The sequence below is a fragment of the Cherax quadricarinatus genome, chromosome 66, assembly GCF_038502225.1.
Source record: "Cherax quadricarinatus isolate ZL_2023a chromosome 66, ASM3850222v1, whole genome shotgun sequence".
Classification (NCBI taxonomy): domain Eukaryota; kingdom Metazoa; phylum Arthropoda; class Malacostraca; order Decapoda; family Parastacidae; genus Cherax; species Cherax quadricarinatus.
The window spans coordinates 20733786-20750838 of record NC_091357.1 but is presented as its reverse complement, the minus strand read 5'-3'; positions in this window follow the sequence as shown (position 1 = coordinate 20750838).

The following is a 17053-nucleotide window of genomic DNA, read 5'->3' as shown; positions in this document are numbered from 1 at the left end:
TCAGTCTGGTTAGCGGCTTGCTAAAAACTGAGTCATATTGGGACTTGAGTAGCTCACTCATTTCCTTGCTGTCATCTGTGTAGGACCCATCTTGTTTAAGTAGGGGCCCAATACTGGACGTTGTTCTCGATTTTGATTTGGCATAGGAGAAGAAATACTTTGGGTTTCTTTCGATTTCATTTATGGCTTTTAGTTCTTCCCGCGATTCCTGACTCCTAAAGGATTCTTTTAGCTTAAGTTCGATGCTTGCTATTTCTCTGACCAGTGTCTCCCTGCGCATTTCAGATATATTGACCTCTTTTAGCCGCTCTGTTATTCTTTTCCGTCGCCTGTAAAGGGAGCGCCTGTCTCTTTCTATTTTACATCTACTCCTCCTTTTTCTTAGAGGAATAAGCCTTGTGCATACATCGAGTGCCACCGAGTTAATCTGTTCTAGGCATAAGTTTGGGTCTGTGTTGCTTAGTATATCTTCCCAGCTTATATCGGTTAGGACTTGGTTTACTTGGTCCCACTTTATGTTTTTGTTATTGAAGTTGAATTTGGTGAATGCTCCCTCATGACTAGTCTCATTTTGTCGGTCTGGGGCTCCATGCATACATGTCTGAACCTCAATTATGTTGTGATCTGAGTATATTGTTTTTGATATGGTGACATTTCTTATCAGATCATCATTGTTAGTGAAGATGAGGTCTAGTGTATTCTCCAGTCTTGTAGGCTCTATTATTTGCTGGTTTAAATTGAATTTTGTGCAGAGATTTAAAAGCTCGTGTGAGTGTGAGTTTTCATCAGAGCTGCCTCCTGGTGTTATTTCTGCAACAATATTATTTGCTATATTCCTCCATTTTAGGTGCCTTAAGTTGAAATCCCCCAGGAGCAAGATGTTGGGTGCAGGAGCTGGAAGATTTTCCAGACAGTGGTCAATTTTTAACAGCTGTTCCTGGAATTGCTGGGATGTTGCATCCGGAGGCTTGTAGACTACCACAATGACTAGGTTTTGGTTCTCGACCTTTACTGCTAAAACTTCCACTACGTCATTTGAGGCATTAAGCAGTTCTGTGCAAACAAGTGACTCTGCAATGTACAGGCCAACCCCCCCCTTTTGCCTGTTCACTCTGTCACATCTGTATAGGTTGTAACCTGGGATCCATACTTCGTTGTCCAAGTGATCCTTTATGTGGGTCTCAGTGAAAGCCGCGAACATTGCCTTTGCCTCTGCAAGCAGTCCACGGATGAAAGGTATTTTGTTGTTTGTAGCTGGCTTTAGACCCTGTATATTTGCAAAGAAGAATGTTATCGGACTGGTGGTATTGTTGGTACTGGGGGGGGATTTTTTTTCCGGCATTAGTATCTGTATCTGTTGGTTTGGAGTGGAGGCCATCGACTGTGGTTCCACTCCAGGAATGACTGGATTTGGTGTACGATTTCTGCCATTTCCTGCCAGTTTTTTTTCCTTCCTGGCACTAAAAAACCTCTCCCTCTTGAGTGGCTGTGGCTACCCAGGTTTTCCCCTGGCCTGGATGTTTTGTATCTTTTTGTCCCCTTTAGATGGTATGCCTGGCAATTTAAGTTATAGCACAGTCTTTCCTGTACTGAAGAGGTACACATTTCAGGGTGAAAAAGCTTACAGGAAGGGAGTTTGCATTTTCCTGTTTTCATATGGGCATGGCATTTTCTAGGGTGGTCATAGTTGCATGTCCCATCTGTTTTTCCAGATTTCCCATGCCAGCAGATACCAAGTGCATAGTATGTGCACAGGCTTGGTTTCCGCTTGCCTTGGGTTTCTGTGACTGTATTCCCTGTTGGTGCATGTTTCCCTGTCTTACTTCTATCCTCCCTAGCACCAACAATGGAGCTCCCACCAGTTGTTTTTGGTAATTTATCCTCACTATTGCTATTGGAGTCCTCTTGTTTGCTATTTCCTGCGGTATTTCTAGTTTGCAATATTGGTTTTATCTTATCTTTGACTACACTTGTTTCCCTACTATGGCTCCTGTCCCCTATGAGGTCATTTATATGTATTCCTTCCTGCGTATAATTCCCGACTCCCTGGACAATATCTCCAGCTTCACCATTTCTGTCTCCCAGGACAGTATCTCCAGCTTCACCATTTCTGTCTCCCAGGACAGCACCTCCAGCTTCACCATTACTGTCTCCCAGGACAGTATCTCCAGCTTCACCATTTCTGTCTCCCAGGACAGCACCTCCAGCTTCACCATTTCTGTCTCCCAGGACAGTATCTCCAGCAAGTTATACTTTTGTATCAATCAAATCACATATTACTCGGGTAGATAATTTCCAGTAGATCCTTCATGTGTTAGCTCAAATCACCGACCAGTATGGTTTAAATAAGTGACCCACTGATCAGATCAGATAGACTGGTCCGAACCCTTGACTGGTCCGAACCCTTGACTGGTCCGAACCCTTGACTGGTCCGAACCCTGGACTGGTTTCAAACGGTTTCGTTGTGCACCACCTAGCAGGTTATTAATAGAATATTCAAGAGGTTGCTAGTAGAATTGCAGTAAATAAACCATTCAAATCATTATGAAGCTGTGTGTAGTCTGTGGTCAGTCAAACAAACGGGCTTCCACATGCATAAATTGTCATTTCTGTGGAAATTGGTGTCACGCCCCTTGTGCAGATATCCAAGAACTAGCTACAAGCAGTATTAAAACAGGGAAGTGATTTTGGGTATGCCCAAATGAGATAAATCTGTGGACTAAAATCACAAGGGTATTAAAAGAGGTCAACATCAAAGCTGCTTTCATAGAAAACCTGGAAGCTTTCTACAACAGATGGGAACATAAAAAGTCCGGGCTGAATGGTACTGCCCTTGATACTGGCCATGTAGTCAGAAACTGTAAGGCTGGAGATGATGTCCTGGTAGTCAGTAAATGGGGGGCTGATAGTGCTGTCCTGGGAGACAGTAATGGGGAAGCTGGAGGTGCTGTCCTGGGAGACAGTAATGGTGAAGCTGGAGGTGCTGTCCTGGGAGACAGTAATGGTGAAGCTGGAGATGCTGTCCTGGGAGACAGTAATGGGGAAGCTGGAGGTGCTGTCCTGGGAGACAGTAATGGTGAAGCTGGAGATTTTGTCCAGGTAGTCTGGAATTATACGCAGGAAGGAATACATATAAATGACCTCATAGGGGACAGAAGCCATAGTAGGGAAACAAGTGTAGTCAAAGATAAGATAAAACCAATATTGCAAACTAGAAATACCGCAGGAAATAGCAAACAAGAGGACTCCACTAGCAATAGTGAGGATATATTACCAAAAACAAATGGTGGGAGCTCCATTGTTGGTGCTAGGGAGGATAGAAGTAAGACAGGGAAACATGCACCAACAGGGAATACAGTCACAGAAACCCAAGGCAAACGGAAACCAAGCCTGTGCACATACTATGCACTCGGTATCTGCTGGCATGGGAAATCTGGAAAAACAGATGGGACGTGCAACTATGACCACCCTAGGAAATGCCATGCCCATATGACAACAGGAAAATGCAAACTCCCTTCCTGTAAGCTTTTTCACCCTGAACTGTGTACCTCTTCAGTACAGGAAAGACTGTGCTATAACTTAAATTGCCAGGCATACCATCTAAAGGGGACAAAAAGATACAAAACATCCAGGCCATGGGAAAACCTGGGTAGCCACAGCCACTCAAGAGGGAGAGGTTTTTTAGTGCCAGGAAGGAAAAAAAACTGGCAGGAAATGGCAGAAATCGTACACCAAATCCAGTCATTCCTGGAGTGGAACCACAGTCGATGGCCTCCACTCCAAACCAACAGATACAGATACTAATGCCGGAAAAAAAATCCCCCCCCAGTACCAACAATACCACCAGTCCGATAACATTCTTCTTTACAAATATACAGGGTCTAAAGCCAGCAACAAACAACAAAATACCTTTCATCCGTGGACTGCTTGCAGAGGCAAAGGCAATGTTCGCGGCTTTCACTGAGACCCACATAAAGGATCACTTGGACAACGAAATATGGATCCCAGGTTACAACCTATACAGATGTGACAGAGTGAACAGGCAAAAGGGGGGGGGTTGGCCTGTACATTGCAGAGTCACTTGTTTGCACAGAACTGCTAAATGCCTCAAATGATGTAGTGGAAGTTTTAGCAGTAAAGGTCGAGAACCAAAACCTAGTCATTGTGATAGTCTACAAGCCTCCGGATGCAACATCCCAGCAATTCCAGGAACAGCTGTTAAAAATTGACCACTGTCTGGAAAACCTTCCAGCTCCTGCACCCAACATCTTGCTCCTGGGGGATTTCAACTTAAGGCACCTAAAATGGAGGAATATAGCAAATAATATTGTTGCAGTAATAACACCAGGAGGCAGCTCTGATGAAAACTCACACTCACGCGAGCTTTTAAATCTCTGCACAAAATTCAATTTAAACCAGCAAATAATAGAGCCTACTAGACTGGAGAATACACTAGACCTCATCTTCACTAACAATGATGATCTGATAAGAAATATCACCATATCAAAAACAATATACTCAGATCACAACATAATTGAGGTTCAGTCATGTATGCGCGGAGCCCCAGACCGACATAATGAGATTAGTCACGAGGGAGCATTCACCAAATTCAACTTCAATAACAAAAACATAAAGTGGGACCAAGTAAACCAAGTCCTAACCGATATAAGCTGGGAAGATATACTAAGCAACACAGACCCCAACTTATGCCTAGAACAGATTAACTCGGTAGCACTCGATGTATGCACAAGGCTTATTCCTCTAAGAAAAAGGAGGAGTAGATGTAAAACTGAAAGAGACAGGCGCTCCCTTTACAGGCGACGGAAAAGAATAACAGAGCGGCTAAAAGAGGTCAATATATCTGAAATGCGTAGGGAGACACTGGTCAGAGAAATAGCAAGCATCGAACTTAAGCTAAAAGAATCCTTTAGGAGTCAGGAATCGCGGGAAGAACTAAAAGCCATAAATGAAATCGAAAGAAACCCAAAGTATTTCTTCTCCTATGCCAAATCAAAATCGAGAACAACGTCCAGTATTGGGCCCCTACTTAAACAAGATGGGTCCTACACAGATGACAACAAGGAAATGAGTGAGCTACTCAAGTCCCAATATGACTCAGTTTTTAGCAAGCCGCTAACCAGACTGAGAGTCGAAGATCAAAATGAATTTTTTATGAGAGAGCCACAAAATTTGATTAACACAAGCCTATCCGATGTTATCCTGACGCCAAATGACTTCGAACAGGCGATAAATGACATGCCCATGCACTCTGCCCCAGGGCCAGACTCATGGAACTCTGTGTTCATCAAGAACTGCAAGAAGCCCCTATCACGAGCCTTTTCCATCCTATGGAGAGGCAGCATGGACACGGGGGTCGTCCCACAGTTACTAAAAACAACAGACATAGCCCCACTCCACAAAGGGGGCAGTAAAGCAACAGCAAAGAACTACAGACCAACAGCACTAACATCCCATATCATAAAAATCTTTGAAAGGGTCCTAAGAAGCAAGATCACCACGCATCTAGAAACCCATCAGTTACACAACCCAGGGCAACATGGGTTTAGAACAGGTCGCTCCTGTCTGTCTCAACTATTGGACCACTACGACAAGGTCCTAAATGCACTAGAAGACAAAAAGAATGCAGATGTAATATATACAGACTTTGCAAAAGCCTTCGACAAGTGTGACCATGGCGTAATAGCGCACAAAATGCGTGCTAAAGGAATAACAGGAAAAGTCGGTCGATGGATCTATAATTTCCTCACTAACAGAACACAGAGAGTAGTCGTCAACAGAGTAAAGTCCGAGGCAGCTACGGTGAAAAGCTCTGTTCCACAAGGCACAGTACTCGCTCCCATCTTGTTCCTCATCCTTATATCCGACATAGACAAGGATGTCAGCCACAGCACCGTGTCTTCCTTTGCAGATGACACCCGAATCTGCATGACAGTGTCTTCCATTGCAGACACTGCAAAGCTCCAGGCAGACATCAACCAAATCTTTCAGTGGGCTGCAGAAAACAATATGAAGTTCAACGATGAGAAATTTCAATTACTCAGATATGGTAAACATGAGGAAATTAAATCTTCATCAGAGTACAAAACAAATTCTGGCCACAAAATAGAGCGAAACACCAACGTCAAAGACCTGGGAGTGATCATGTCGGAGGATCTCACCTTCAAGGACCATAACATTGTATCAATCGCATCTGCTAGAAAAATGACAGGATGGATAATGAGAACCTTCAAAACTAGGGAGGCCAAGCCCATGATGACACTCTTCAGGTCACTTGTTCTATCTAGGCTGGAATATTGCTGCACACTAACAGCACCTTTCAAGGCAGGTGAAATTGCCGACCTAGAAAATGTACAGAGAACTTTCACGGCGCGCATAACGGAGATAAAACACCTCAATTATTGAGAGCGCTTGAGGTTCCTAAACCTGTATTCCCTGGAACGCAGGAGGGAGAGATACATGATTATATACACCTGGAAAATCCTAGAGGGACTAGTACCGAACTTGCACACGAAAATCACCCACTACGAAAGCAAAAGACTTGGCAGACGATGCACCATCCCCCCAATGAAAAGCAGGGGTGTCACTAGCACGTTAAGAGACCATACAATAAGTGTCAGGGGCCCGAGACTGTTCAACTGCCTCCCAGCACACATAAGGGGGATTACCAACAGACCCCTGGCAGTCTTCAAGCTGGCACTGGACAAGCACCTAAAGTCAGTTCCGGATCAGCCGGGCTGTGGCTCGTATGTTGGTTTGCGTGCAGCCAGCAGCAACAGCCTGGTTGATCAGGCTCTGATCCACCAGGAGGCCTGGTCTCAGACCGGGCCGCGGGGGCGTTGACCCCCGGAACTCTCTCCAGGTAAACTCCAGGACTCCCCCATCATCCTGACTCCCCCATCATCCTGACACCCTATCATCCTGGCTCCCCCTTCAAACTGGCTCCATCATCATCCTGGCTCCACCATCATCCTGGCTTCACCTGGAAAATCCTAGAGGGACTAGTACCAAACTTGCACACGAAAATCACTCACTACGAAAGCAAAAGACTTGGCAGACGATGCACCATCCCCCCAATGAAAAGCAGGGGTGTCACTAGCACGTTAAGAGACCATACAATAAGTGTCAGGGGCCCGAGACTGTTCAACTGCCTCCCAGCACACATAAGGGGGATTACCAACAGACCCCTGGCAGTCTTCAAGCTGGCACTGGACAAGCACCTAAAGGCAGTTCCTGATCAGCCCGGCTGTGGCTCGTACGTTGGTTTGCGTGCAGCCAGCAGCAACAGCCTGGTTGATCAGGCGCTGATCCACCAGGAGGCCTGGTCACAGACCGGGCCGCGGGGGCGTTGACCCCCGAAACTCTCTCCAGGTAAACTCCAGGTAAACTCACCATCATCCTGACTCCCCCATCATCCTGGCTTCCCCATCAAACTAGCTCCACCATCATCAAGGCTTCACCATCATCCTGGCTTCACCATCATCTTGGCTCCATCATCATCCTGGCTCCACCATCATCCTGGCTCCACCATCATCAAGGCTTCACCATCACCCTGGCTTCACCATCATCCTGGCTCCATCATCATCCTGGCTCCACCATCATCCTGGCTCCACAATCATCCTGGCTCCACAATCATCCTTGGTGTTTCGCTCTATTTTGTGGCCAGAATTTGTTTTGTACTCTGATGAAGATTTAATTTCCTCATGTTTACCATATCTGAGTAATTGAAATTTCTCATCGTTGAACTTCATATTGTTTTCTGCAGCCCACTGAAAGATTTGGTTGATGTCTGCCTGGAGCTTTGCAGTGTCTGCAATGGAAGACACTGTCATGCAGATTCGGGTGTCATCTGCAAAGGAAGACACGGTGCTGTGGCTGACATCCTTGTCTATGTCGGATATAAGGATGAGGAACAAGATGGGAGCGAGTACTGTGCCTTGTGGAACAGAGCTTTTCACCGTAGCTGCCTCGGACTTTACTCTGTTGACGACTACTCTCTGTGTTCTGTTAGTGAGGAAATTATAGATCCATCGACCGACTTTTCCTGTTATTCCTTTAGCACGCATTTTGTGCGCTATTACGCCATGGTCACACTTGTCGAAGGCTCCACAATCATCCTGGCTCCACCATCATCCTGGCTCCACCATCATCCTGGCTCCACAATCATCCTGGCTCCACAATCATCCTGGCTCCACAATCATCCTGGCTCCACAATCATCCTGGCTCCACAATCATCCTGGCTCCACCATCATCCTGGCTCCACCATCATCCTGGCTCCACAATCATCCTGGCTCCACAATCATCCTGGCTTCACCATCATCCTGGCTCCACAATCATCCTGGCTCCACAATCATCCTGTCTCCACAATCATCCTGGCTCCACAATCATCCTGGCTCCACAATCATCCTGGCTCCACAATCATCCTGGCTCCACAATCATCCTGGCTCCACCATCATCCTGGCTCCACCATCATCCTGGCTCCACAATCATCCTGGCTCCACAATCATCCTGGCTCCACAATCATCCTGGCTCCACAATCATCCTGGCTCTACAATCATCCTGGCTCCACAGTCATCCTGGCTCCACAATCATCCTGGCTCCACAATCATCCTGGCTCCACCATCATCCTGGCTCCACAATCATCCTATCTTCACCATCATCCTGGCTCCACAATCATCCTGGCTCCACAATCATCCTGGCTCCACAATCATCCTGGCTCCACAATCATCCTGGCTCCACCATCATCCTGGCTCCACAATCATCCTGGCTCCACAATCATCCTGGCTCCACAATCATCCTGACTCCACCATCATCCTGGCTCCACAATCATCCTGGCTCCACAATCATCCTGGCTCCACAATCATCCTGGCTCCACAATCATCCTGGCTCCACAATCATCCTATCTTCACCATCATCCTGGCTCCACAATCATCCTGGCTCCACAATCATCCTGGCTCCACCATCATCCTGGCTCCACCATCATCCTGGCTCCACAATCATCCTGGCTCCACAATCATCCTGGCTCCACCATCATCCTGGCTCCACAATCATCCTGGCTCCACAATCATCCTGGCTCCACAATCATCCTGGCTCCACAATCATCCTGGCTCCACCATCATCCTGGCTCCACCATCATCCTGGCTCCACAATCATCCTGGCTCCACAATCATCCTGGCTCCACAATCATCCTGGCTCCACAATCATCCTGGCTCCACAATCATCCTGGCTCCACCATCATCCTGGCTCCACCATCATCCTGGCTCCACAAACATCCTGGCTCCACAATCATCCTGGCTCCACAATCATCCTGGCTCCACAATCATCCTGGCTCCACAATCATCCTGGCTCTACAATCATCCTGGCTCCACAATCATCCTATCTTCACCATCATCCTGGCTCCACAATCATCCTGGCTCCACAATCATCCTGGCTCCACAATCATCCTGGCTCCACAATCATCCTGGCTCCACCATCATCCTGGCTCCACAATCATCCTGGCTCCACAATCATCCTGGCTCCACAATCATCCTGACTCCACCATCATCCTGGCTCCACAATCATCCTGGCTCCACAATCATCCTGGCTCCACAATCATCCTGGCTCCACAATCATCCTGGCTCCACAATCATCCTGGCTCTACAATCATCCTGGCTCCACAATCATCCTATCTTCACCATCATCCTGGCTCCACAATCATCCTGGCTCCACAATCATCCTGGCTCCACAATCATCCTGGCTCCACCATCATCCTGGCTCCACAATCATCCTGGCTCCACAATCATCCTGGCTCCACAATCATCCTCTCTTCACCATCATCCTGGCTCCACAATCATCCTGGCTCCACAATCATCCTGGCTCCACCATCATCCTGGCTCCACCATCATCCTGGCTCCACAATCATCCTGGCTCCACAATCATCCTGGCTCCACCATCATCCTGGCTCCACAATCATCCTGGCTCCACAATCATCCTGGCTCCACAATCATCCTGGCTCCACAATCATCCTGGCTCCACCATCATCCTGGCTCCACCATCATCCTGGCTCCACAATCATCCTGGCTCCACAATCATCCTGGCTCCACAATCATCCTGGCTCCACAATCATCCTGGCTCCACAATCATCCTGGCTCCTCTGGTAATTACACTTCAATATATACATTTCATTTATGAAATAATCACTGACCAGCTATACAAGACGCAAAACAACCACGGGGGAGTTGAATGATAGCTCCAGGCCTTTCGTGTTGCAATTAACACATCATCAGGAGCTTGCAATGTTGCAGAAATAAGCAGGAAGTCCAAATCTCAGGAGATTAATTGATGTGTATATTTCGACCCACTTCTGGGAGCCTCTTCTTATATATACGACTTTCAGACTTCCAGACTTTCAGACTTCCAGACTTTCAGACTTCCAGACTTTCAGACTTCCAGACTTCCAGACTTTCAGACTTCCAGACTTCCAGACTTCCAGACTTTCAGACTTCCAGACTTCCAGACTTCCAGACTTCCAGACTTTCAGACTTCCAGACTTCCAGACTTTCAGACTTCCAGACTTCCAGACTTTCAGACTTCCAGACTTTCAGACTTCCAGACTTCCAGACCTTCAAACTTCCAGACTTTCAAACTTCCAGACTTCCAGACTTCCAGACTTTCAGACTTCCAGACTTTCAGACTTCCAGACTTCCAGACTTCCAGACTTTCAAACTTCCAGACTTTCAAACTTCCAGACTTCCAGACTTCCAGACTTTCAGACTTCTAGACTTTCAGACTTCCAGACTTTCAGACTTCCAGACTTCCAGACTTCCAGACTTCTAGACTTTCAGACTTCCAGACTTTCAGACTTCCAGACTTCCAGACTTCCAGACTTCCAGACTTTCAGACTTCCAGACTTCCAGACTTTCAGACTTCTAGACTTTCAGACTTCCAGACTTTCAGACTTCCAGACTTCCAGATTTTCAAACTTCTAGACTTTCAGACTTCCAGACTTTCAGACTTCCAGACTTCCAGACTTTCAGACTTCCAGACTTTCAGACTTTCAGACTTCCAGACTTCCAGACTTTCAGACTTCCAGACTTCCAGACTTTCAGACTTCCAGACTTCCAGACTTTCAGACTTCTAGACTTCCAGACTTCCAGACTTTCAGACTTCTAGACTTCCAGACTTCCAGACTTTCAGACTTCTAGACTTCCAGACTTCCAGACTTTCAGACTTCTAAACTTGGTAAACAAAACATTGTGAGGAACTTTTACATTTAAGACATTTTTAACAAAGTTAGTGATATACTTGTGTTATCAGAACAGAGATAAAGACTTAACCTTTATCGAATAAGGAAACATTAATGAATATTCACTTATTGCGCTTGTTCTAATCTATCTATCTATCTATCTATCTATATTTCTATCTGTCTATATATCTATCTATCTATCTATCTATCTATCTATCTATCTATCTATATTTCTATCTGCCTATATATTTTTCTATCTATCTATATTTTTATGTCTATATATTTATTTATCTATCTATCTATCTATCTATCTATCTATCTATCTGTCTATATATCTATCAATGTGGTGGTGGTGGTGGTGGAGACAGAATGATGATGGTGGTAGTGTTGGAGACAGTGGTGGAGACAGCATGGTGGTACTGGCAGTGGTGGAGACAGCATGGTGGTGCTGGCAGTGGTGGAGACAGCATGGTGGTGCTGGCAGTGGTGGAGACAGCATGGTGGTGCTGGCAGTGGTGGAGACAGCATGGTGGTGCTGGCAGTGGTGGAGACAGCATGGTGGTGGGGGTGGTGGAGACAGTGTGGTGGTGGTGGTGGTGGTGGTGGTGGTAGAGGCAGTGTGGTGGTGGTGATGGAGACAGTGTGGTGGTGGTGGTGGTAGAGACAGCATGGTGGTGGTGGAGACAGCATGGTGGTGGTGGTAGTGGTGGAGACAGTGTGGGAGTGGTGGTGGAGACAGTGTGGTGGTGGAGACAGTGTGATGGTGGTGGAGACAGTGTGGTGGTGGAGACAGTGTGGTGGTGGTGGTGGAGACAGTGTGGTGGTGGTGGGGACAGTGTGTTGGAAGTGGTGGTGGTGGTGGTGGTAGAGGCAGTGTGGTGGTGGTGGTAGAGACAGCATGGTGGTGGTGGTAGTGGTGGAGACAGTGTGGGAGTGGTGGTGGAGACAGTGTGGTGGTGGTGGTGGAGACAGTGTGGTGGTGGTGGTGGTGGAGACAGTGTGATGGTGGTGGTGGTGGAGACAGTGTGGTGGTGGTAGTGGTGGAGACAGCATGGTGGTGGTGGTGGTGGAGACAGTGTGGTGGTGGTAGTGGTGGAGACAGCATGGTGGTGGTGGTGGTGGTGGAGACAGCATCGTGGCGGTGGCGGTGGTGGTTGTGGAGACAGTGTGGTGGTGGTAGTGGTGGAGACAGCATGGTGGTGGTGGTGGTGGTGGAGACAGTGGTGGTGCTGGTGGAGACAGCATGGTGGTGGTGGTAGTGGTGGAGACAGCATGGTGGTGGTGAGGACAGTGTGGTGGTTGTGGTGGAGACAGTGTGGTGGTTGTGGTGGAGACAGTGTGGTGGTGCTGGTGGAGACAGCATGGTGGTGGTGGTAGTGGTGGAGACAGTGTGGTTGTGGTGGAGACAGCATGGTGGTGGTGGAGACTGTGGTGGTGGTGATGGAGACAGCATGGTGGTGGTGGAGACAGTGTGGTGGTGGGGACAGTGTGTTAGAAGCGGTGGTGGTGGTGGTGGAGACAGTGTGGTGGTGGTGGTGGAGACAGCATGGTGGTGGTGATAGTGGTGGTAGTGGTGGAGACAGCATGGTGGTGGAGACAGTGTGGTGGTGCTGGTGGAGACAGCATGGTGGTGGTGGTAGTGGTGGAGACAGCATGTTGGTGGTGGAGACAGTGTGGTGGTGGTGGTGCTGGTGGAGCCAGCATGGTGGTGGTGGTAGTGGTGGAGACAGTGTGGTTGTGGTGGAGACAGCATGGTGGTGGTGGCAGTGGTGGAGACAATGTGGTGGTGGTGGTGGTGGAGACAGCGTGGTGGACGTGGTGGTGGTGGTGGTGGAGACAGTGTGGTGGTGGTGGTGGTGGTGGAGACAGTGTGGTGGTGGTGGTAGTGGTGGAGACAGCATGGTGGTGGTGATGGTAGTGGTGGAGACAGTGTGGTGGTGGTGGAGACAATGTGGTGGTAGTGGTGGAGACAGTGTGGTGGTAGTGGTGGAGACAGTGTGGTGGTGGTGGAGACAGTGTGGTGGTAGTGGTGGAGACAGTGTGGTGGTGGTGGAGACAGTGTGGTGGTAGTGGTGGAGACAGTGTGGTGGTAGTGGTGGAGACAGTGTGGTGGTGGTGGAGACAGTGTGGTGGTAGTGGTGGAGACAGCATGGTAGTGGTGGAGACAGTGCTCACCTAATTGTGGTTGCAGGGTTCGAGACTCAGCTCCTGGCCCCGCCTCTTCACTGAGAGTTACTAAATCCTCTCTCTCCCTGCTCCATGAGCTTTATCATACCTCATCTTAAAGCTATGTATAGTTCATGCCTCCTCTACCTCACCTGCCAGACTATTCCACTTCCTGACAACTCTATGATTGAAGAAATACTTCCTAACATCCCTTTGACTCATCTAAGTCTTCAACTTTCAATTGTGACCCCTTGTTTCTGTGTCCCATCTTGGAACATCCTGTCTCTATCCACCTTGTCTATTCCACGCAGTATTTTGTATGTCGTTATCATGTCTCCCCTGACCCTCCAGTGGGGAGGTGATGGTGGAGACAGCATGGTAGTGGTGGTAGTGGTGGTGGTGGAGACAGCATGGTGGTGGTGGTAGCGGTGGAGACAGTGTGGTGGTGGTGATGGAGACAGTGGTGCTGGTGGAGAAAGTGTGGTGGTGGTGGTGGTGGAGACAGCATGGTGGTGGTGGTGGTGGTGGTGGTGGTGGAGGAGACAGCATGGTGGTGGTGGTGGAGACAGCATGGTGGTGGTGGAGGAGACAGCATGGTGGTGGTGGTGGTGGAGACAGCATGGTGGTGGTGGTGGTGGTAGTGGTGGTGGTGGAGACAGCATGGTGGTGGTGGTAGCGGTGGAGACAGTGTGGTGGTGGTGATGGAGACAGTGGTGCTGGTGGAGAAAGTGTGGTGGTGGTGGTGGTGGAGACAGCATGGTGGTGGTGGAGGAGACAGCATGGTGGTGGTGGTGGAGACAGCATGGTGGTGGTGGAGGAGACAGCATGGTGGTGGTGGTGGTGGAGACAGCATGGTGGTGGTGGTGGTGGTGGTGGTGGTGGTGGAGACAGCATGGTGGTGATGGAGACAGCTTGGTGGTGGTGGAGACAGTGTGGCGGTGGTGGAGACAGCATCGTGGTGGTAGCAGTGGTGGAGACAGTGTGGTGGTGGTAATGGAGACAGCATGGTGGAGGAGGAGACAGTGTGGTGGCGGAGACAGCATAGTGGTGGTGGTAGTGGCGGAGACAGTGTGGTGGTGGAGGCAGCATGGTGGTGGTGGAGACAGTGTGGTGGTGGTGGTGGTGGTGGTGGAGACAGCATGGTGGTGGTGGTGGTGGCAGTGGCGGTGGTGGTGGAGACAGCATGGTGTTGGTGGAGACAGCATGGTGGTGGTGGAGACAGCATGGTGGTGGTGGAGATAGCATGGTGGTGGTGGAGACAGCATGGTGGTGGTGGAGATAGCATGGTGGTAGTGGAGACAGCATGGTGGTGGTGGAGACAGCATGGTGGTGGTGGAGACAGTGTGGCGGTGGTGGAGACAGCATGGTGGTGGTGGAGACAGCATGGTGGTAGTGGAGACAGCATGGTGGTGGTGGAGACAGCATGGTGGTGGTGGAGACAGCATGGTGGTGGTGGAGACAGCATGGTGGTGGTGGAGACAGCATGGTGGTGGTGGAGACAGCATGGTGGTGGTGGAGACAGCATGGTGGTGGTGGAGACATGGTGATGGTGGAGACAGTGTGGTGGTGGTGGTGGTGGAGACAGCATGGTGGTGGTGGAGACAGCATGGTGTTGGTGGAGACAGTGTGGTGGTGGTGGTGGTGGTGGAGACAGCATGGTGTTGGTGGAGACAGCATGGGTGGAGACAGCATGGTGGTGGTGGTGGAGACAGCATGGTGGTGGTGGTGGTGGTGGTGGAGACAGCATGGTGTTGGTGGAGACAGTGTGGTGGTGGTGGTGGTGGTGGAGACAGCATGGTGGTAGTGGAGACAGCATGGTGGTAGTGGAGACAGCATGGTGGTGGAGACAGCATGGTGGTGGTGGAGACAGCATGGTGGTGGAGACAGCATGGTGGTGGTGGAGACAGCATGGTGGTGGTGGAGACAGCATGGTGGTGGTGGAGACAGCATGGTGGTGGTGGAGACAGCATGGTGGTGGTGGAGACAGCATGGTGGTGGTGGAGGCAGCATGGTGGTGGTGGAGACAGCATGGTGGTAGTGGAGACAGCATGGTGGTGGTGGAGGCAGCATGGTGGTGGTGGAGACAGCATGGTGGTAGTGGAGACAGCATGGTGGTGGTGGAGACAGCATGGTGGTAGTGGAGACAGCATGGTGGTAGTGGAGACAGCATGGTGGTGGTGGAGACAGCATGGTGGTAGTGGAGACAGCATGGTGGTGGTGGAGACAGCATGGTGATGGTGGAGACAGCATGGTGGTGGTGGTGATAAGCCTCCACTACCTTCATGTTACAACATAAACATCTCATCAAGTATGATAAACATTGACCAACATGATAACAGTATTAACAAAAAATGTGACCACTACGAGGGATAACTCCAGGAAACATTGCTTCAATATTGATACGTCTCCACGGGTCGTCATGCCGCCCAGTTATCTCACTTATTTTTACTCCTAATTACACTCTTCACAAACTTTGAATTAAAATTTCGTATATTATGTGGGAATCGCCAGGAATGGAATCCTGTGGAATTTCCTGGATGAGTTAGCACCCAGAAACAAAGGGAAGTATGTACGGAGAAAGAACACAGTCAGCAGGGTTCGAAATCACATCAGGGGAGTCTGACAAGGTTCTCCAGTTGACACTCGAGACCACTGAGCCACAAGAAGCTAGGCGACATGGTTACAAGCCTCGAGCAGATCAGTTAGCCTCAAAGCATCGTTACAATCTGTTTCATTCTCCTGTATTTTCTGACCACACGAGCGATTTTATATCAATACAGTACGCAGAAACAAGCACAAGGTGTATATGGAGATAGACCCGCTTGTTTCTGCGTGGCGCATTGATATGATGTGCCTGATTGTGATGTGTCTGAGGCCCACTGTTGTACCCGGGGCTAGGAAGAAACAAGGCTTGTAACCAGGCTGCCCAGTTTCTTGTGGCATCTGTGGCTGAGTCGTCTAGAGTGTCGCTTAAGGAGCTAAGGCAGAAGAATGTCTGTATATTTCAATCTCAATCTGAGGTCCTCTTCGGCAGATACAAGAAAAAGATAAAAACACTTCGTTTAATCGAGTTTGTGTGGTATCTGAGAGCGGTGATGGCCTTCTGGGTGAGACTGATGCAGGGAAGTCCACTTGAATTTGGTGCTGGATTATACTTGCTTCATACGAATCTCCCTGTAACACCAGATTTCCTGTGATCCTTTAAAATGTGGAACTTTTCTTGGTCACTCAAAATACCTCACTGGTTTTTCTTTTTTGATATAAGTCATTAACCTTCTGGGTGATAGCCGTTACTTCTCAATTAACGTTTTTTTTTTTTTTACATATCGACAGATTACGGAGTTTTCTGGGTCGTATATAATTGATCTGTGCTCAGTTATACTAGAATATTGTCTTTTGTCATGTGTATAATCTAAATAACAGTTGTTTCAAGGAGTTGTATATACCACTGGAGGGACACCAAGCCTATGATGACTCCCTCTGTATCACTTGTTTTTTCTAGGCTGTAATATTGCTGTACACTGCAACAATTCACAACTAACCCACAATACCATGACTACAATAATTCACAACTAACCCACAATACCGTGACTACAACAACTAACCCACAATACCGTGACTACAACAACTAACACACAATACCAT